At 54.8% G+C, this 20,231-nt stretch overlaps 1 protein-coding gene across 1 annotated transcript in view; it reads right to left on the minus strand.

The window, feature by feature from the left end:
• LOC121269019 (microtubule-associated protein tau-like) overlaps positions 1–12,203 on the minus strand; it is a 181,545-nt gene extending 169,342 nt beyond the window's left edge. Inside the window, exon 1 of the mRNA XM_041173385.1 lies at positions 12,098–12,203. The gene's annotated coding sequence lies outside the window, so the exon portion shown is untranslated. The remainder of the gene's footprint in view (positions 1–12,097) is intronic.
• Positions 12,204–20,231: the final 8,028 nt, after the last annotated feature.

A 20,231-nucleotide genomic window follows, 5' to 3' on the forward strand; every position in this document is an offset into this window, starting at 1 on the left:
GGGGTACAGTTCCACACACACTGACTCTCCATGGGGTACAGTCCCACACACACTGACTCTCACTGGGGTACAGTCCCACACACACTGACTCTCACTGGGGTACAGTTCCACACACACTGACTCTCATTGGGGTAAGGGTTCCACACACACTGACCCACACATGGTATAGTTCCACACTCATTCACTCTCGCTGGGGTACAGTTCCACACACACTGCTCTCACTGGGGTACAGTTGCACACACACTGACTCTCACTGGGGTACAGTTCCACACATGCTGACACTCACTGGGGTATAGTTCCACACACACTGACGCTCACTGGGGTACAGTTCCACACACGCTGACTCTCACTGGGGTACAGTTCCACACACACTGACTCTCACTGGGGTACAGTTCCACACATGCTGACTCTCACTGGGGTACAGTTCCACACACACTGACCCTCACTGGGGTACAGTTCCACACACACTGACCCTCACTGGGGTACAGTTCCACACACACTGACTCTCACTGGGGTACAGTCCCACACACACTGACTCTCACTGGGGTACAGTTCCACACACACTGACTCTCATTGGGGTAAGGGTTCCACACACACTGACCCACACATGGTATAGTTCCACACTCATTCACTCTCGCTGGGGTACAGTTCCACACACACTGCTCTCACTGGGGTACAGTTGCACACACACTGACTCTCACTGGGGTACAGTTCCACACACACTGACTCTCACTGGGGTACAGTTCCACACATGCTGACACTCACTGGGGTATAGTTCCACACACACTGACGCTCACTGGGGTACAGTTCCACACACGCTGACTCTCACTGGGGTACAGTTCCACACACGCTGACACTCACTGGGGTACAGTTCCACACATGCTGACACTCACTGGGGTATAGTTCCACACACACTGACTGTCACTGGGGTACAGTTCCACACTCACTGACTGTCACTGGGGTACAGTTCCACACTCACTGACTGTCACTGGGGTACAGTTCCACACTCACTGACTCTCACTGGGGTACAGTTCCACACTCACTGACTCTCACTGGGGTACAGTTCCACACTCACTGACTCTCACTGGGGTACAGTTCCACACTCACTGACTCTCACTGGGGTACAGTTCCACACTCACTGACTCTCACTGGGGTACAGTTCACACACACTGACTCTCACTGGGGTACAGTTCCACACACGCTGACTCTCAATGGGGTAAGGGTTCCACACACACTGACCCACACTGGGGTATAGTTCCACACTCATTCACTCTCGCTGGGATACAGTTCCACACACACTGACTCTCACTGGGGTACAGTTGCACACACACTGACTCTCACTGGGGTACAGCTCCACACATGCTGACACTCACTGGGGTATAGTTCCACACACACTGACGCTCACTGGGGTACAGTTCCACACACGCTGACTCTCAGTGGGGTACAGTTCCACACCCGCTGACTCTCAGTGGGGTACAGTTCCACACACACTGAATTTCACTGGGGTACATTTGACACTCACTGACTCTCACTGGGGTACATTCCTACACACACTGAATCACATTGGGGTACAGCTCTATACACAGTGACTCTCACTGGCTTACGCGTCCCATACAAACTGACATTCACTGGGGTGCAGTTCCACACACATTGATTCTCACTGGGGTACAGTTCCACACTCACTGAATTTCACTGGGGTACAGTTCCACACTCACTGACTCTCACTGGGGTACAGTTCCACACTCACTGACTCTCACTGGGGTACAGTTCCACACTCACTGACTCTCACTGGGGTACAGTTCCACACTCACTGACTCTCACTGGGGTACAGTTCCACACTCACTGACTCTCACTGGGGTACAGTTCCACACTCACTGACTCTCACTGGGGTACAGTTCCACAATCACTGACTCTCACTGGGGTACAGTTCCACACTCACTGACTCTCACTGGGGTACAGTTCCACACTCACTGACTCTCACTGGGGTACAGTTCCACACTCACTGACTCTCACTGGGGTACAGTTCACACACACTGACTCTCACTGGGGTACAGTTCCACACACTGACTCTCACTGGGGTACAGTTCCACACACTCTGACTCTCATTGGGGCACAGTTCCACACTCACTGAATTTTACTGGGGTACAGTTCCACACACACTGAATCACATTGGGGTACAGTTCTATACACACTGACTCTCACTGGGGTACAGTTCCACACACACTGACTCTCACTGGGGTACAGTTCCACACACACTGATCCTCACTGGGGTACAGTTCCACGCACACTGACTCTCACTGGGGTACAGTCCCACACACACTGACTCTCAATGGGGTACAGTTCCACACACACTGAATTTCACTGGGGTACAGTTCCACACTCACTGACTCACACTGGGGTACAGTCCTACACACACTGAATCACATTGGGGTACAGTTCTATACACACTGACTATCACTGGTTTACGCGTCCCATACAAACTGGCATTCACTGGGGTGCAGTTCCACACACACTGATTCTCACTGGGGTACAGTTCCACACTCACTGACTTTCACTGGGGTACAGTTCCACACTCACTGACTCTCACTGGGGTACAGTTCCACACTCACTGACTCTCACTGGGGTACAGGTCCACACTCACTGACTGTCTCTGGGGTACAGTTCCACACTCACTGACTGTCTCTGGGGTACAGTTCCACACTCACTGACTCTCACTGGGGTACAGTTCCACACACACTGACTCTCACTGGGGTACAGTTCACACACACTGACTCTCACTGGGGTACTGTTCCACACACTGACTCTCATGGGGTACAGTTCCACACACTCTGACTCTCATTGGGGCACAGTTCCACACTCACTGAATTTTACTGGGGTACAGTTCCACACACACTGAATCACATTGTGGTACAGTTCTATACACACTGACTCTCACTGGGGTACAGTTCCACACACACTGACTCTCACTGGGGTACAGTTCCACACAAACTGACCCTCACTGGGGTACAGTTCCACACACACTGACCCTCACTGGGGTACAGTCCCACACACACTGACTCTCACTGCGGTACAGTTCCACACACACTGACTCTCATTGGGGTAAGGGTTCCACACACACTGACTCTCACTGGGGTACAGTTCCACACACACTGACTCTCACTGGGGTACAGTTCCACACACACTGACTCTCACTGGGGTACAGTTCCACACACACTGACTCTCACTGGGGTACAGTTCCACACACACTGACTCTCACTGGGGTACAGTTCCACACACACTGACTCTCACTGGGGTACAGTTCCACACACACTGACTCTCACTGGGGTACAGTTCCACACACACTGACTCTCACTGGGGTACAGTTCCACACACACTGACTCTCACTGGGTTACAGTTCCACACACGCTGACTCTCACTGGGTTACAGTTCCACACACGCTGACTCTCACTGGGTTACAGTTTGACACACGCTGACTCTCACTGGGTTACAGTTTGACACACGCTGACTCTCACTGGGTTACAGTTCCACACACACTGACTCTCACTGGGTTACAGTTTGACACACACTGACTCTCACTGGGGTACAGTTCCACACACACTGACTCTCACTGGGGTACAGTTCCACACACACTGACTCTCACTGGGGTACAGTTCCACACACACTGACTCTCACTGGGGTACAGTTCCACACACACTGACTCTCACTGGGGTACAGTTCCACACACACTGACTCTCACTGGGGTACAGTTCCACACACACTGACTCTCACTGGGGTACAGTTTCACACACACTGACTCTCACTGGGGTACAGTTCCACACACACTGACTCTCACTGGGGTACAGTTCCACACACACTGACTCTCACTGGGGTACAGTTCCACACACTGACTCTCACTGGGGTACAGTTCCACACACTGACTCTCACTGGGGTACAGTTCCACACACACTGACTCTGATTGGGGTACAGTTCCACACACACTGACTCTCACTGGGTTACAGTTCTGTACACACACTGACGTGCATGGGGTATAGCCCACAGACACCGAGACACACTAGGATACAGTTCCACACACACTGGTGTGCACAGGGGTACAGTCCCACACACACTGGTGTGTACAGGGGTACAGTTCCACACACACTGACTCTCACTTGTGTCCAGTTGCACACACATACTGCCCCTCAACCAGGTTACTTTTCCACACACACTGACATTCACTTGGATACACTTCCACACACACTTCAACACTAAAGGGGTATGGGTTCTACAGTTAATGACTCTCGCGGCAGTACAGTACCACTCACACTGACTCTCACTGGGGTACAGTTCCACACACACTGACTCTCACTGGGGTACAGTTCCACACACACTGACTCTCACTGGGGTACAGTTCCACACACACTGACTCTCACTGGGGTACAGTTCCACACACACTGACTCTCACTGGGGTACAGTTCCACACACACTGACTCTCACTGGGGTACAGTTCCACACACACTGACTCTCACTGGTGTATAGTCCCACAAACACTGACTCTCACTGGGGTACAGTTCCACACACACTGACTCTCACTGGGGTATAGTCCCACACACACTGACTCTCACTGGGGTACAGTTCCACACACACTGACTCTCACTGGGGTATAGTCCCACACACACTGACTCTCACTAGGGTACAGTCCCACACACACTGGGTGGAATTTTCCGTGCCCGCTGGTGGCGGGTGTGATAGGTGAGGTGAGTGGACAACATGGCGCAATCGGTTTCATGACGAAGGGAAGGCAGGTGGCGATTGTCCCATCAGCCTGCCAATGGTGGGCCGGTGTTTCCTGCCATTGGTGGTCAGGAACCTCATTGTAATACATCAGCATATCATTATCAGGCCAGCCCGTCAGGCTCTTGCACCCCCCGCTGGATCGTCCATCCACGTCGGCGGGAAAACACGCTGACATGTTTCACAACAGCACAGAGGCAACGTGCACTTGGTGGTCCGCAATTTGGGTGAACTGGAGGTGAGTGGACAGCAATGTCCTGCAGAGCTCACCAGGGTCGCCTGTGGCTTTGCATATTTCAGAGGCGCCCTCTCTCGGAGGTGGCTTTTGAGGGTGAGGGGCAGAGGGGGGCAAGGGCAACTCTGCCATTGAATATGGTGCACAAGCACTCAGGGTGGGTGGGGGGGGTGGGGGTGGGTGGGTGAGGGAAGCAGCCACGCATTAGGGAAACCTGTAGAAAGTGACCATTCCTCTGCAACTGAGACAGTTCAGGCTCAGCCACATTGATCTGACTGGATAAAAGCAAAAAACTGCGGATGCTGGAAATCCAAAACAAAAACAAAAATACCTGGAAAAACTCAGCAGGTCTGACAGCATCTGCGGGGAGGAACACAGTTAACGTTTAGACTCTTCATCAGAACTAAGGAAATATAGAAAAGAGGTGAAATATAAGCTGGTTTAAGGTGGGTGGGACCGGTAGAGCTGGATAGAGGGCCAGTGATAGGTGGAGATAACCAAAAAAAAAACAAAAAAACTGCGGATGCTGGAAATCCAAAACAAAAACAGAATTACCTGGAAAAACTCAGCAGGTCTGGCAGCATCGGCGGAGAAGAAAAGAGTTGACGTTTCGAGTCCTCATGACCCTTCGACAGAACTGTTCTGTCGAAGGGTCATGAGGACTCGAAACGTCAACTCTTTTCTTCTCCGCCGATGCTGCCAGACCTGCTGAGTTTTTCCAGGTAATTCTGGAGATAACCAAAAGATGTCACAGACAAAAGGACAAAGAGGTGTTGACGGTGGTGATAATATCTAAGGAATGTGCTAATTAAGGGTAGAAAGCAGGATGAGCAAGATACAGATAGCCCTAGTGGGGGTGGGGTGAAGGAATCGAAAAAGGCTAAAAGGTAGAGATAAAACAATGGATGGAAATACATTTAAAAATAATGGAAATAGGTGGGAAAATATATTAAAAAAGATAAATTATTAGAAAAAGGGGGATTCCAAAGGGGGTGGGGATGGAGGAGAGAGTTCATGATCTAAAATTGTTGAACTCAGTATTCAGTCCGGAAGGCTGTAAAGTGCCTAGTTGGAAGATGAGGTGCTGTTCTCCCAGTTTGCGTTGAGCTTCACTGGAACAATGCAGCAGGCCAAGGACAGACATGTGGGCATGAGAGCAGGGTGGAGTGTTAAAATGGTGACAGGGAGGTCTGGGTCATGCTTGCGGACAGATTGAAGGTGTTCTGCAAAGCGGTCACCCAGTCTGCGTTTGGTCTCTCCAATGTAGAGGAAACTGCATTGGGAGCAGCGAAGGCAGTAGACTAAATTGAGGGAAGTGCAAGTGAAATGCTGCTTCACTTGAAGGGAGTGTTTGGGTCCTTGGACGGTGAGGAGAGGGGAAGTAAAGGGGCAGGTGTTGCACCTTCTGTGGTTGCATGGGAAGGTGCCGTGGGAGGGGGTTGAGGTGTAGGGGGTGATGGAGGAGTGGACCAGGGTGTCCCGGAGGGAACGATCCCTGCGGAATGCCGCCGGTGGGGGGGGGGGGGGTGAAGGGAAGATGTGTTTGGTGGTGTCATCCTGCTGGAGTTGGCGGAAATGGCGGAGGATGATCCTTTGAATGCGGAGGCTGGTGGGGTGATAAGTGAGGACAAGGGGAACCCTATCATGTTTCTGGGAGGGAGGAGAAGGCGTGAGGGCGGATGCGCGGGAGATGGGCCGGACACGCTTGAGGGCCTTGTCAACCACTGTGGGTGGAAAACCTCAGTTAAGGAAGAAGGAGGACATGTCAGAGGAACTGTTTTGGAAAGTGGCATCATCAGAACAGAACATTTGTCGTTTGTCCTTTTGTCTATGACATCTTTGGCAATCTCTTCTTTGCCTCCACCTATCACTGGCCCTCTATCCAGCTCTACCGGTCCCAACCCCCCTCAATCAGCTTATATTTCACCTCATTTCTATTTTTCCTCAGTTCTGATGAAGAGTCATACGGCCTCGAAACATTAACTGTGTTCCTCTCCGCAGATGCTGTCAGACTTGCTAAGTTTTTCCAGCTATGTTTATTAATATGATTGGAGTTGGGCTCCTAGCTTATCTGTCCACTCAAGCAACGCAGAGGCATCAAAATGCCACCAAACGCCCAGCACAAACTGCAAATTCATGAGCATTTTAGTGGACTGCAGAGCAGTTGGACTGCACACGTTGTACAATCTCCTTGCTAAAGCTGCCATGGAACAGTCACTGCTGGAGGTGCTCACAGCCCCTTTGCAATGTCAGCATCCCGGTTTGGGCCAGTCTCTCCCATGGTTCAAGCTAACAGAGCAGCCATAAAGAGCTCTAATCTGTGGCCATCCAAGTGGAGGCCAGCGCTCCGTGGGAAGCATTATGGGGCTGTCACACTTAACCAGGACAGGTTCTTAGTGCACCCATGCTAACCACGTATATCTCTCTTTCATCCTGCAGGAGGAGTACATCAGGATCATGGAGCCTGGTGAACTAGCTGTCTGTCTGATGGCCTACAGAGAGTGAAGATGATGGAGGAGAGAGGGACTGAGGCTCCTGGCTGCGCAGAGGGAGGAGCAGCACCCTCAGGAAGAAGGGGTGGCTGGGGCTCTCACACACGCCACCCAAGAGCCACAACAGCCATTGTAGGCCAGCCCCTAGCGACATCGAGGGTCTACAGACGCCGCCTTTCATTCCTGCCGATGACCGAGAACCAGTGTTGCCGAAGACTGCGCATGTCTAGGGAACTGGTCGCTCACATCTGCCAGCTGCTGCAGGATTTGGTGCCAAGGGGACATGGAGGGCATCCACTGCCAGTGGCTGTGAAAGTGACAGCGGTCCTCAATTTCTATACCAGTGGCTCCTTTCAGGGCTCCACAGGTGACCTCTGTGGGATCTCACAAGCCTCCCCCAACAAAAACATCCATGAGGTCAGGGATGCCATCTTCTCGAGGGCAACAACTTTGTGCATTTCGCCTGGGACTAGGACAGCCAGGATGTAAGAATGATTGGATTTGTTCAGATATTGGGTTTCCCACATGTGCAGGATGCGATTGACTGCACTCATGTGGTGCTCAGATCTCTGTTGCAACACAGAGTAGACTACATCAACCACAAGGGCTTCCATTGGCTGAATGTGCAGCTGGTGTGCGGCCACCAGAAACACATCCTGCAGGTGTGCGCACGGTTTCCAGGGAGTGTGCACGATGCCTACATCCTCAGTCGGTCACAGATCCCTAGAGTCTTCCAGGGTCCACAGAGGCTGTAGGGATTGCTCCTCGGGGACAAGGGTTACCCACAGAGGCCGTGGTGATGACACCCGTGCGCTGTCTCAGACTGCAGCAGAGTGAAGGTATAATGAGGCTCATGCAGCAGCTCACAACTCGCTGCAGCAGACCATCGGGATGCTGAAGATGAGGTTCCGGTGCCTGGGCTGGTCTGGTGGAACCTGCAATACAGTCCACAGAGGGTGTTACACATCATCATCGTCTGCTACTCCCTTTACAACCTGGCATTGAAACAGGGGGAGGAGCTGCCTGAGGAGCAGATGGAGGAGCTGCACATCTCCTCTGATGGGGATGAGGGTGAGGGGGTCCTCAGAGGGATGAGGCTCTCGCACTGGCCGGATGAGACAGGCTCACTCGGGAGGCCCTCACAGCTGCTAGATTTGTGGAGGACGATGACGACATGCAGTGAGGTGACCTCATAGTTCCTCACGTCATATCTGTGAATGTTTGACTCTAGTCTGGCGTATGGCAGAGCCAATACCCTCTATAAGAATGCTCCTGTCATGGAGATGCAGTGGAGGCCCTAATGGTCACTTGATCGCAGGAGGATGATGACCTCATGCAGTGAGGACACTCCATAGATCTTCACACAATCTCTGAGAATGTCTGACTCCTGTCTGGCCGAGGGCAGCTCACTTGTGCTCTGTGATCAGGGTCATATCATAGAGACACAGCCATGGAACTTTAGAAGCATCTGATCCTTTGTCAGCCTTCAGCACCTGAACCCTTCAGGAGCTGGAGCGCAGCATCAGTGGTCACAGATACTGAAGAGATGGGGGCCAGCCCCACCTTAAAGGTGCTGAGAGCACACAGAGAATGAGGGAACTCTGTGGTGCCTGCCCACTACATTCTGGCAGCAATGACCAGCACCACCGAGGTGCAGGCATCAGTAATGTGTCCAGGGAGTGTGAGGCTGGACCATCACTGTGGTCTGATGCCTGCACAGACACAGGGAAGAGGCCCTGGACTGAGAAACCTGCCTTTATCTTGTGCAGAAAGGTTTCACATCTGAGTGACAAGAACACTGCTCATCAGAACAAGGAGCCAGAGGCAGGGAGACATTCTTGGGAGTTTATTGACAATAGTGAACAGTATGTACAAGTGATTAACACCCGTGCCCGGGCTGTGTAACTAATTCTCCTTAACTGTCCTAACCCTGCTGCGATGTCTAGGTGCTCCCTGGACATCCACAGTGGAGGTGGAGGCAGCCGGCTGACTGTGATGCCCTTTCTATTTAGACCTGGGCAGGCGTCCTCTGGAGGGCCAAGACTTGGAGGGCCCTGGGCTGCTTTTGGGTTCCTGCTGTGTGGCAGTGACACCCTCCTCGGCCTCCTGGAGCTGCTGAGGTCACAGGAATGGGCCGGACACACTCCATCACCTGGATGGATAGGCCCAGAGTGTGTACCTGCTGATCCTCCCCCCTATGGGTGCCTGGGGGCCCCAGGATGACTCCTTGAGGAGCTGGGGTAGCTGGAGTGAGATCGAGTTGCCCTGCACCCCTCTCGCATACACAAGGTTGTTGGCCAACAATGACATCAGTGATGAACTTGAGCTGGTGCAGCAGTGCAGGACCAAGGTCTCCATAGCGGCTGCCCTCCTGCCAGTGTTGCCCTTGGTGTGTTGGCAATGCTGGTGCTATCACCTCAGCCTGAAGGCAGACAGACTGCTCCATCGTGCTTTGCAATCTGAGGAGTGCTGCGGACATTCCTTCCTGATGTTCCTGAGCTTGTCTTTACAGCTCCAGCAACTGTGACATGACCAAGTCCAAAGGTTCGTCATCTGACTCGGACTCAGCAACACTCTGGCCTCCAGCAGCCCTCCGAGTGCCGGGGACCTGGGAAGTCCCTGCCTCCACCTGCTGTGGATCAGACAGTGCGATGTGCTCACCAGGTTGTGATCCTGAGGCTACACTAAAGCCAGGTCCCACTGAGGTGTGTGTCTGCGCTGGTGGAGGGTGTGGGTGACGCTGTGACTGGACTTCAGGGAGGGTGCCTCCAGATGCCTCTTCAGAGGTTTCTTTGGGGCTTGATTGGAGGTCCTGGGTCATGGACTCTGTCGGCTGTTCCCCAGATGTGCCTGTGACACAAGGAGAGATAATTAGTGCCTGGCAGCGGCCTGTGAAAGAGGACACATCACTCACAGCATGGCTGTCTGATGGATGTTGCACTGCTGGACCCTCACTTGGTAGAGCAGCACTGACCTCACCGTCTGTACAGGACCAGTCCTGGTCATCGCCGGCCAGCTGGATGGCTCTGTTTTCAAAGCCAGTGAGGACCTTGATTTCAGGCATTTCACCACCGGTCTGTGACCTCTCTCTCTTGTTGTGTGGCAGCTTGTCCTGCACGGATAGAGATGGAGAAAGTGTAAGCAGGACACCTGCCAGGCCAGATGATAAGTATGCCTGGCCTGTGTGGGTGGTGAGTGGTGCCATGGATGGGATGAGGACAATGAGGGTGAGTGTGAGAGAGTGAATGGTGATGTCCCTTGAACAGGCAGCGAGTGAGGGCCCTGTGGGTGTGTGATGGGTTTGTGACTGTGTGAGTTGAGTGATGAGAAGAGTGACTTACCCTGGCAGAATGGAGGAGATCATTCATCCTCTTGTGGCACAGGGTGGCTGTCCTCTTTTGCAGGGCGTTGGTGCTGACCACCACTGTCACCGACTCCCAAGCCGGGTTAATGCTGTTGTTTCCTATCCTGCGGGGGTAGAGGACATCCCACTGGGCCTCCACGGCATCCAAAAGTCACTCGAGAGACATATAGAACCTGGGGGCTGCCAACTTCTTCAGTTTCAGGGCCATGTCTTCCGTGCAGCAGTGGTGAGCTGGAAGCACTGAGATGTGTACTTGCTGCTGGACTTTAACCATGGTGCCGGGCGTGATGGAGTGGCAGGGTGATGGTGAGCGGTGAATGGGAGCCCCTGTCCCACCCCATGGAAACAGCGTGTTTCCCGGGAGTGTATAAATAGTGAGGTGGGTTCAGGATGATACGGTGTGAAAATCACCATCGTGGCCGGCAGGTAAAATGTCGTTTTACCCACCCACTTAGTGCAAATCTGGGAAAATTCCGTCCACTCACTCTCACTGGGGTACAGTTCCACACACACTGTCTCTCACTGGGGTACAGTTCCACACACACTGACTCTCACTGGGGTACAGTTCCACACACACTGACTCTCACTGGGGTACAGTCCCACACACGCTGACTCTCAGTGGGGTACAGTTCCACACACACTGGCTCTCACTGGGGTACAGTTCCACACACACTGACTCTCACTGGGGTACAGTCCCACACACACTGACTCTCAGTGGGGTACAGTCCCACACACGCTGACTCTCAGTGGGGTACAGTTCCACACACACTGGCTCTCACTGGGGTACAGTGACATGAGTGCTGTTTTTCTGTGATACCTCATCCTTGTGTTATTTTGCCTGTGAAGCTCTGTCTGCCCAGAGGCCTGGGGTCAGTGTTATTGGCCATGTCATTACCGATGAAATCAGTGCAGAGGGACGCTGCTGAGCTCTGCATGCAGCAGTGAGTTTACTGCACTGTCTGACATTCTGCCTTTCTCCTGCGCCATGTAACCACCTCTTCACCAACAGCTGAGGAGGACTCGGTGCCCAGCTCGCTACAAATTGAAGGCTGTTTTCTATCTTGGATTCGCACAAACTGGGACGGTCCGAAAAACCTGACGAAGGATTGAGGCAGAGAAGCTTTTATTCCATCAGTTTGGCTTGAAGGCGATTCTAAAGGTGTTGACCCTCCCGGGTTGCTCCTGCATTCCATTTACAAAACACACTGACACGGGAATATGACATGATTTACTCACTGTGCACGGTGAGGTTCACTCTCAGACAGGAATAGGGATCGGAGAGGGACCCGACCTTCCAGGCGGAGGAGCAGAGCAGGCCGGCGCTGTCAGTTTGGGAGACGCCAAGCAGCTAAAGTGGGTGTGTGTAGTGCTGAGCTCTGCCAAGCATTAGATAAGTGTCTATTATGGGCTGGGTCAGATTACACGGAAACAGGCAGGAACTGCATTCGGGTTAGATTGCAGGGACCGGAGTGACAGGAGGGTGACATGTCGCTGTAATGAATGCAGCAAGCAGCAATTGGCTCAGGTCCAGGCTCCTCAGCAGAAAGGGAAATAAAAGACAAAAATTGTGCTGCTGAAGGGTTCAGGCTGGCTGCAGCCCACAGCATGCACTCAGTGAAGCAGCAGCAGCGTGCCTGAGACCCTCATAATTACTCTGCAGCGATGGATCTCGAGGCTGCTGGATAAATAATCTCCAAGAGGGAGGGTAGCGTTACTGTTTTGTTTAAAATGCTGAGCACAAGTGCAACCGGAGGCTCCTGCAAGTGGGACGCACGAATGGTGCTAAACAACAGGCTTTCAAATTGCTGATCTTACCAGTTAAAGATGTGTCATGTTCACTGTCTGAACACTTGCCGGATACAATCCGGGTATGTAAACTGGAACAAAAACAGAAAGTGCTGGAAAAACTCAGCAGCTCTGGCAGCAAATTGAACTCGACACATTAACTGCGTTTCTCTCTCCACAGAGGCTGCCAGAGCTGCTGAGTTTTTCCAGCACTTTCTGTTTTTATTTCAGATTTCCAGCATCCGCAGAGTTTTGCTGTTATTTCAGTACCTGCTGGATTAGTGCGAGGGGCCCTTCACTAGGTGGGGCCCCTAGGTCACTGCACCATTGCTGGAGGTATTGGCACCCCAACCTGATGTCCCATGTGGTGCCCCCAACCTCCAAATCCCTCAGCCCTGCAGCTGATACGGAGGAAACGCACTGGCTGATGTAGGCTTCAGGTCAGTGCAGTTTCCCACCTCACCAGCAGTCTTATCCTGCACTCTACATAGGCAGTTGGACTGCCCACATCCTCAACTCTTTCGAGTACAAACCCGTTTCCATCTGTTTCAGATGAAGTTACATTGTTTCATAGTTTGCCATTGTGAGATTTGAACTCTTGATAATCTTCTAAATGAAAACCAAATCAACAAAATTGGGATAAATCAGGCACAGCCCCTAATTCAGGTCAGCTGTAAAACCAAGAACAAAGTTTAAAGGAAACTTACAAACTTTAAATCAAAATGTGATTAAAGGGGTCAACAAAACACCCCAGTCCCCGCGGTGCCCACCGAGCACAGAAGGCCTCGAGAGTGCCAGCAGACACCGCGTGCTCCTTCTCCAGGGACATCCGGCAGCGAACGTAGCCACGGAAGAGGGACAAAAAATCGGGCGGGACTCCCCCGTCGATCGCCCGCTGCCTGGACCTGTTAATGGCCAACTTGGCCAGGCCCAGGAGCAGGTTCACGAGGAGGTCCTCCTCCTTCCCGAACCCCTTCCGCACCGGGTGCCCATAGATCAGGAGCGTGGGGCTGAAGTGCAAACAAAACTTCAATAAAAGGTTTTTCAAATAACTAAAAAGGGAGTGCAGCCTACAACACCCTATGTATACATGGTCCACGGACTCCACAAGACCGCAAAAAGGGCACGTGTCCTGAGAGTCCGTGAACCTATGCATCCTCTTATTATAAGGGACTGCTGCATGCAACACCCTCCAACCCAGGTCCCCGATAGAAAGGGGGAGGATACCTCCATAGAGGGCCTCCCATCGGGGGCCTCTGCCGCCGGACAGCAACAAAGCACGCCAGGGCGTGTCCGGTCGACGGACAAGGGCGAGAAAATGGAAGGTGTGCAGCAGCAGTCCGTACAAAAAGCCCCTCTTTGCCGTGCCAAAAGGCACAGAGGGCATGCCCCCGAGGCGGCTCATATTGCGGGGCACCAGCACCCGAGGGAGGGTTCGGGGCTTGGGGCCAATGTGGAATTCCGTCCGAACAGGGGAACGCTTAGACGGAAGACCACCGCGCACCTGGGCCGCCTCAAGACCCAAAATAACGTCGGGTCCGAGCACGACCGTTCTCAGGTCTTGGATGGCATCGGCTGCGACCTGGACACTCACAGACGCGCGTCGCGCCAACTCCTGCGGGAGCATCCAGCCCAGTCCTCCACCACCCAGCACGTCCCCGATCCTGGTCACCCCTGCAGCCACAGCCCTCCTCTCCGCCAACCACTGAAAAGGACGGAGGGGCGGATTCCTGAGCAGCGGCTCTCTGACGATAGCCGCTACTCCTGACGGGGGAGAGCTGCGCGCGAGGCGACCACTTTCCAGACTTTGATCAGGTCCTGGTAAAAGACGGGCAACGCCTGCAAGGAGCCACCGAGGCCCAGCTGTTCTATAAACAGGAGCTGCACGTCATAATTCAGGCCGTGCACCTGACGGAAGAAATACGTCATCAGGGCACACCATCTAGGAGGAGGCTCGACGTAGAGGTATCGCTGCAGGGTCTGAAGGCGGAAAGTCGCCACCTGTGTGCGTAGGCACACTAGCGCCTGACCACCCTCCCTAAGCGGGAGACTCAGAACCTCAGCAGCGACCCAGTGCAATCTTTTGTCCCAGAAGAAGTCGACTAACAATCTCTGGATTCTTGTGACAAAGTCCGGGGGAGGGGTCAAAGTGACCAGCCGATACCACAACATGGCGGCGATCAGCTGGTTTATGACCAGAACTCGACCCCGGTAAGATAGCACTCGGAGCAGTCCTGTCCAGCGCCGCAGGCGAGCGGTGACTTTCGTCTCCAGTTCCTGCCAGTTTGCCGGCCAGGATTCCTCAGCGGGGCAGAGATGGACCCCCAAGTAGAGGAGGCTGGTCCTGCTCCAGGTGAAAGGCCTGAGCTCCTCGGGTAGGGGATCCATCTGCCACTGACCGACCAGGAGTCCAGAACACTTACCCCAGTTGATCCTGGCAGAAGAAGCGGCAGAGTAGACCTCCTGGCACTCGCGCATCCTCCGCAGGTCAGCCGGGTCACTAAACATAAGGAGCACGTCATCGGCGTAAGCCGAAAGGACCACCCCGATGCCCGGCCCGCGCAGAACCAATCCCGACAACCTCCTCCGCAAGAGGCGCAGGAAAGGCTCCACGCAAACAGAATACAACTGGCCAGACAGGGGGCAGCCCTGACGTACCCCTCTCCCAAAGCGAAGGGGCGCCGTCAGGGACCCGTTAACCTTCACTAGACACTCCGCGGCAGTGTACAGAAGTCGGATCCGGGCGACAAAATGCGTCCCGAACCCGAAAGCTCGCAGAGTTCCGAGTAAGTATTCGTGATCCACCCTGTCGAACGCCTTCTCCTGATCGAGAGACAGGAAGGCGCTCGACAGACCAGCCCTCTGGGAATGGTGGATGATGTCCCGGACCAGATGGATGTTATCATAAATGGTTCGGTCCGGGACGGTGTAGGACTGGTCAGGGTGGATCATGTGGTCCAGCACGGTGCCGAGCCGAGAAGACATGGCTCGGGCGAAGATTTTGTAGTCCGTGCTGAGGAGGGAGACCGGGCGCCAGTTTTTAAGAAGGCGGAGATCCCCCTTCTTCGGTAGCAGGGCAATCACGGCCTTGCGCCACGAAAGGGGCATCTCCCCGGTAGCAATGCTCTCCCCCAGGACCCCCGCGAAGTCGCTCCCCAAGACGTCCCAGAACGCCCTGAAGAACTCCACGGTCAGCCCGTCTAGTCCCGGGGTTTTGCCCCTAGAAAGACCGTCGAGTGCGCCGGTCAGCTCCCCCAGACTTATAGGGGAGTCGAGCTTTCCGGCGCACTCCGGGCCGACCTGCGGCAGGTCCTCCCACAAAACTCTGCAAGCTTCCTCACTGGACGGATCCGGAGAGAACAGGGCAGTGTAGTACTCTCGGGCGATGGCCCTGATGCCCTCTGGATCCGAGACAAGGGATCCGTCGTCGGCCAGCAGCGTAAAGAGCTGCTTACGGACCCCGTGCCTTTTTTCCAGTGAGTAGAAGAAGGGAGAGCCGCGGTCCATCTCCTTAAGGAAACAGATCCGCGACCTCACGAACGCGCCCCGAGACCCGACCAGTTGCAGGTCCCGCAGCGCGCCCTTCTTCTCATCGTACACCGACCGCAGGGCCGGGTCCGCGTCAGGCTGACGGAGACGTGCCTCCAGGTCGAGCACCTCCTTCTCCAACTCCTCGACCCTGGACTTGCGTCTCTTTGTCGACCCCTTCGCGTACTCTTGACAGAAAACTCGGACGTGAGTCTTGCCCACGTCCCACCATAGCCTCAAGGAGGGGAAGCCTCCCCGCTTCCTTCTCCAGCCGGCCCAGAAGCGACGGAACGAGTCCAGGAACCGCTGGTCTTTCAACAACAGGTTATTAAAATGCCAGTACGCGGACCCCGTCCGAGCGCAGAACGAAGTGAGCTCCGCCCACACCAGACGGTGGTCCGTGCACGGAACCTGCTGTATAGAAGCAGCCGGAACGCAGGACACGTACGCTTTCGAAACGTAAAGGCGGTCGAGTCTGGACGCTCCGACTCCAGGTGACACAAAGGTGAACACGCTGGAGTCAGGATGGAGATTTCGCCAGACGTCCACTAAGTCGAAGGACCTGACCAGGTCCCGCAACTTACTCACACCTCGCGTGCAGTGCGGGGTACCGTGACGGTCCCGGACCCCGAGGGTGCAATTGAAATCCCCCCCGAGGACGATGCACTCGCCAGCGTCGATGGAGCCGAGATGAGTGGACACTTCTTCAAAGAAGCTCGCTTGCTGCTGCGTGCCCAGGGGAGCGTACACATTCACAAAGTGAAGCACCGCCCCCCCCAGACGCACAGTCAGGTGCAGCAACCGGCCTGGCACTGGCTCCTTGACCCCCAAGATCTCCGGCTGAAAATGCGGGGCCAACAAGATAGCCACCCTGCCAGAATTGGAGGCTAGGTGACTCATGTAGACCCCGCCTCGCCACTCCAGGAGCCACGTGGCTTCGTCTCCCGGAACGGTATGGGTTTCTTGCAGGAAGCACAACGCATACTTCCCGTCCCTGAGGACCGAGAAGTTCTGGAACCTGCGCTGTGCGCCCCTGCTGCCGCGGATGAGGCTGGCTATAGTCGTCTTCATTGTCAAAGGTACATCAAACCTTCACCTTAAGTCATTAAAAAGAAGAAGAGGACTTTTTAGTCCTTCCTCTCCTTCAGGAGCCCAGCGAGAAACGTTTGGACCCTCCGCCGCGCGTTCCTATCCAACTCAGGAGACTTGAGAGCCTCGCGAGTGGACCAGAACACCAGCGGAAAAGAATGCCACCGGTCCAAGGCCAACTGAACCCTGTCTCGGCGACCGCGATGACTCGCCAAAAAGTCCCGGAGTTCCCTTGGGGGGATGAGGGGGGAGTCAGTGGAGGGCACCAGGGGATCCACCGCCTCGCTTGAGAGCGACTCAGCGTAATCTCCAGCGCTCACCACGGACACCCCGTCCTCCTCCAGGTCGTCGCCTCCAGCTTCCGACCCCTCCCCCGCATTGAGTACGGGGGCTGATTCGGAGCTGCCAGCTGGCCCCACCTGTACCTCGATCCCACCCCCAGGATCAAGGCCAGAGGGGTCCTCTCTGGTCTCCTCTAAAGGTTTTGGGTCAGAGGGCAGCGGCAGTTCTGATGCCCGCTCTCCCCGCGGCACCGGGTCGTCCGGGGAGCTCAGGACAAGCTCCTGACCCAAAACTAGGACGCCCGGTGCTAAGGTTTGGGAGGGAGCGGGAAGGCCTTCCTTTTCGCCGCCACCCAATGACCCGTTAACATTTTTTAAATTTTGAAAGCTACAGTCCTCCGACGAGCCAGAAGGTACCTCGGGGGTATCGAGGGTTCCTGAGTCGGGCACCACCTCAAGGGAGGTGCCTTCAGTGACCCCCGAGGGGCCCTGTTCAGGGGACTGCAGCAGGTTGACGGGGGTAATAGTGGTGGGAGTAGGTGCAGGGGTTTTGTGTTCCCCCAGAGGACAGGGCGAGATTTTACTTGGCGGAGACGCCACCACCTCTTCATCGGGGGAAGGGACACACCCAACTTCTTCAATTTGGGCATCACCCACTTCCTCCTCCGAAGCGTGACGTCTCTTCCGGGTCAGGCTGGGGGCTAGGGAGACCTCCATTTCCGAGGCCCCCTCCTCCTTGTCCAGCCCTCCCGGACATTCCACCCTCTGGGTTTTGGGTGTTAGATTCCCCAGCTCGGGGTCCCGCGTCTTTTCCCCGCCGGCCCCGGGAGCACGCGCAGGGACGACGCCGGGCCCAGCACTCAGCGCCTTAGCGCCCACGGGCCCGGGAGCACACGCGGACACGACGCCGGGGCCGGATGATGTTTTTTCCCCCGAGCCGGTGCCTGCAGGTGTTTGGGGGTTTTGGGGCATTTCAGGGGCCGCCTCCAGGTTGCGGGTCTTCCTCCGCGCCTTCTTACGGCGCGGGGGCTCTCCCCCCGCCTCACCAGCAGCCGAGATGGCAGTGGCTGCCGGCGTCGCTTCCCCTTGCGGGGAGGGAGATGGAGTGGTGGCTGGGGGAGGAGGGGCGGTGCCAGCCGTGGCCGCTTGGGTGGGGCTCGTGGCCTTGGAGGCGGGGCAGTTCTTCCTCACGTGCCCCGCCTCCTTACAAGCATGGCACCGCACGCCCTCCACGGTCCAGAAGACCCGATAGGCGGTCCCCTCAAAATTGATAATGAAGGCCCCCTCCAGGCACTCCTCCCGGGCCAAGCGGACAAATACCTGGCTCCGGAAGGAGTACACATGGCGGAGGGCCGAGTCTTTGAGGCCGAGCGGGATTGGTGCAACCCCCGACCTGACCTCCCCCAATTTATTAAGGTGGGGGAGGAGGAGCTCACTGGATAGAATAGGCTGGACGTTTGAAATAATAATTCTCTGGGCGGTGGCCTCAAGGAGATCCACCGCCAGAAAAGTCCCGCCCACAGTGAGTCCTTTTTGCAGGGCGAGGTGCACCGCCCGCTCGGACCTCAAGAAGAATATGGCCTTCCGATACATTTTAGAGGCCGTGACAATGGCTGAGGGGCCGACGACCCCAGCCATAGCCTTTACGCAGGCCTCTATTGTCATTTCAGGGTGAGCATAGCTCTTTACCCCAAGGGCCCTGGTCAGGAGGCGGAATGGTGACAGGGCAGCGGGAGCAGCTGGAGCCGCAGAAGCAACCACCCCCGCATAAGTTTTCTTTTTTTGAGGCCCTGCCACCGGTGACAAAACCGCCTCCACATTAGCCCTCGAGGGCCCGGCCACAGGCGATGGTGAATTGGCCTTAGGGCCAGAGCCACGCCCACCCTGGGAAGGATTGGCCATTTTGTTTTTTTATATATATTTTTTTTTATATATATAGGGAGGAAAGGGGGTGGGGGAGAGAGGTAGAAACAACCTCCCCTCTTTTAGGCAGGAGAGGAGAGGAGGGAGAGGAGTAAAAGACAGGGAGGCACAGGAGGGAAAGAGTTAAATGTCCAGGTGGGTGTCCTCGATGGTGGATGGACGGTGGGTGGGGGCCTGATGTTCTTCAGGCAGGGGGAGGCGATGTCTTCACCAGCTATTGCTGGCCTTACTGGGAAAAGGGCTGGGTTGGGGGGAGGGGTGGCAGAAAGATGGTTTCAGCACACACACACACACCCTCCCTCTCTTCCTTCCCCAACTCCTCTGGCAGTCTTCTTGCCGCCCCCTACAAAAACACAGTCCTTAATTGCCCCCACCTTAAACAAAAATACACAGTTCAGACACCCACCTAGGATGTTGTTTTTTAACTCAGTCCTGGCCTCCTGGCCTTCCTGTCCTGTATCAACAGCAGCAACTGTTCTCTTCTCTCCCTCTCTCTCCTTTGGCAGCACTGGAGGAGCAGCAGCAGAAGCAGCAGCAGCAGCACACAGCAGAAGCAACAACCCCAAAGGCAGCAGCAGAAACAGTTGAAACACTGAGGAGCAGCAACACCAACACCACACACCTTCTCTCCTCAGTATCAGGAAACCAACTGAATCCACAATTACCTCCACGAGATCATTAAGAAGATGAACTCTTGATAATCTTTTAAATGAAAACCAAATCAACAAAATTGGGATAAATCAGGCACAGCCCCTAATTCAGGT

The sequence above is a fragment of the Carcharodon carcharias genome, chromosome 23, assembly GCF_017639515.1.
Source record: "Carcharodon carcharias isolate sCarCar2 chromosome 23, sCarCar2.pri, whole genome shotgun sequence".
Classification (NCBI taxonomy): Eukaryota; Metazoa; Chordata; class Chondrichthyes; order Lamniformes; family Lamnidae; genus Carcharodon; species Carcharodon carcharias.